The following is a 3,135-nucleotide window of genomic DNA, read 5'->3' as shown; positions in this document are numbered from 1 at the left end:
GTGGCTTGGGACGCCAGCTCTGAGCACCAGGCCCCAGGTTCGGATCCCACATGAGGGCCAGTGACGCTGCACCCTCTACAGCTAAGATGCTGAACAACAGCTCGACCTGGAGCTAGGCTGCCGTGATTCGCCAGCGACGCTGTAGGCTGCAGCCCCTGCTGCAGTGGGCTACCGTGAATTGTCGTGAGCCGCCGTGAGCAGCCGTCCAATAGCCGGCGAGCGACTGCCTCACCTGGGAAGAGCACAATGATAATACCAACATGGGCCAGTGAAGCGACTCCTCTACAACTAGACTGAAGAACAAAAGGAGCAGCTTGACTGTTCCCCTCCCCCAATTCCCCAATAAAATCTTTAAAAAAATAATAAAGAAATTTTATTTCTATCTCCTGATTATTCATCAAAGTAACTCTTACCAAGTTTTAGTCAATTTAACTTAAAGCTGTCTAGGTGTTAAGTCATCATATACCTGTCTATATTATACATTTATCAACATAGTTTAATGTTATGCTTAGAAATGTAATTTAGGGCCGGCCGAGTGGTGCGTTGGTTAAGACTTGGGACACCAGAGGGCCCGGTTCAGATCCCACATATGAGGGCCAGTGACACTGCCTCTGCACCTAAGATGGTGAACGGCAGCTCGACCTGGGGCTGGGCTGCCGTGGGTCCCCGGCGACGGCATAGGCTGCAGCCCCTGCTGCAGTGGGCTGCCATAAGCTACTGTATGTAGCCAGCAGCCAGCATGAGCAGCCAGCAGCCGCAGTGAGCTGCTGTCCAGAAGCCGGCGACTGATCTGCCTCGCCCAGGAAGGGCGCAATGATGGTGTCAGCTTGGGCCAGTGAAGCAACGTCCTCCACAACCAGACTGAAGAACAAAACGACAGCAACTTGTCTGTTCCCATTCCCCAATAAAATCTTTTTAAAAATAAAATAAAAATGTTTTTTTAAAAAAAGAGATGTAATTTAATGACAAAACGACCTTTTCTAAGTGCTATCTAATTTGTGTTAATGCAAACCTTTACACTACTTCTTACTTAGGAAGGTTGGTATTACATAACAAACAGCCATTTGCATGTTTATTTACACCCCCACTTCCATGACTCAGACACAGGACTGCATTGGCATCCGGATCCAAACAACCCTGCCTGACGTTCCTCGGGTTATCTCCTTGCCACAACCCAGGGTATAGGGAAAACAGCCCCGTGGTCCTATCTGGCTAACCCCACCTTTACTGTCACTTGCACAACACGCACATTAATGGGAGAAATACTTTCTTGTACATTAATTCCCCGTCTCTTGAGGAGGGCTTTCAGGTCCTTAACCCGCATTTCTCTTTTTCCCAACCAAGGTTTGGACAAACAGCAAAGAGGAAGAAAGGGATATTGGCAGGTTTTGCCGGAGGCCCGTTCTAAGACCGGCCTTCCTATCACCTGGAGCCGCAGCTTCGCTGCTCTGGGCCTGAAGGCGAGAGGCCTCTGTGGTGGGGGTGGATGTGGGTGGGGGCTGTGAACCCGCAGAGGGTGTCACCACTCGAGTGTAGATCTACACACTCGCAGAGCCCTTTATAAGTATCGAGTGCGACAGAAGAACTCTAACTGTAAAGAAGCGTGATTAAAGTTCCACAACCCCGCTCTAACCAAGGACAAAAATAAAACCCCGCCAGTGTGTGAAAGGCGCGCCTTTTTTAATATCTCGGGGAGGTGGGCTGTGTTTCACAGGAGACACCGGGAAAAACAGCCGCCGGCCGCTCCGCTCCTGAGCACCTCCAAGACGGGACCAGGGCGGCATTCCCGCGAATGGGGCCGCGGATTCTTACGCTTCCTCCTTTAAGGCCTGAAAGACGGGCTTTAGGGTTCGAAGACAGACACACAGGACTCCCCGATCACCTCCAGCCGGAAATACCCCCTTCCCAAAGGCGCACGCGCACTCAGTCACTTAGCAACACTGGCTCTTCCAGCCGGAAGCCTAGCAACAGACGAGCCGCCGCTTCCCCACCAATCAGCGCTGGCCTCGCCTTCACACGCCTCACCAATCAGCGCCGGCGCCGCAAAGAAGTTTCCAGAGCTTTCGAGGAAGGTTCCCGTAACTCGAATTCATCCGCCTGATAAATGGCCTACATTTTTCTAAAGGAGGAGAAGTACAGCCTGGAATAGAGGGGAGCTGATTTGTTAAGGTTCTTTTTTAGGCTCTGAGGGATTTGGGGCTCAGTCGAAGGGCCCGACTGCGTCACTGGAGGTGGGGCCGAGCGAACTACTTTCTGCGGCGCATGGACACGGCGGCTACGTAAGAAGTGATTAGTGACGCAACAGACGCTGCATAAATTTCGGCTCCGCCGAGCGCCACAACATTCAGAAGCGACTGGCGTTGTCGTGTGGAGGTGTGTTCCTGCTGAGGTTGTACGACGTGCTTGGATTTGCGTCTTTTCGCATTTGCTAACAGGTACTGCCCGCAGCCTTCGAGACCTGGGAGGGGTGTAGAGGGCGCCTAGATAATAAGAAGCTGGCAAATTCTTGGGTCTGAGTGGGCCTCAGGGAGAGGAGTGGGGGGAGGGGTAGGTGAGATGACGCGGCGCCGGGCCTTTCCGGAAGAGTGGGCCTTGTTTACGTGAAGGGAGCGGGGGCGGTTGGCGCGCGTGCGCGACAGAGGCTAACGGATACTTAACCGATGGAGATTCTATCGTGTATGCTTCAGAGGGGGGAAGCGGAAAAAAGGTTGTGCGGTTTCTAGAAACCTTTTAATTTCGAATCGCTACGTGGAGGGGTCCCACTCCATCTCCGTTTAAACGGGAATTTTTCTCGTGTCCTGTGGGGTTTTTCTTTTTTTGTTTTATAAGTTGTGCTAGGTTTTGGGAAAATTGCTGGGGAGGGGAGTACTTAAGACGTACCTGGTATAGTTGAGGGAAAGAAATCTCTGCATAACTTCAGACATTGCTTTTGGTTCTCTAGCTGGCTTAAGTTGAAGCCTTGTTACAGAATTTTTTATTCTAGTAAAAATTGGGGGTGGTTTGTGAGAATTAGCTTAAGGCAGTTAACTTAATGAAGTCGAGTTAACTTAGTTTTGAATAATTGGCTACATGTGAAAGTAATAAATGTGAAGATCCTGAAATGATATATTTTTGCCTCCTAAACTTTATAGGTCA

This window comes from Hipposideros armiger, unplaced genomic scaffold (genome assembly GCF_001890085.2).
Source record: "Hipposideros armiger isolate ML-2016 unplaced genomic scaffold, ASM189008v1 scaffold_61, whole genome shotgun sequence".
NCBI classification, from domain to species: Eukaryota; Metazoa; Chordata; class Mammalia; order Chiroptera; family Hipposideridae; genus Hipposideros; species Hipposideros armiger.
The sequence above is the reverse complement of the archived record's forward strand: the minus strand, read 5'-3'. Positions refer to the sequence as shown.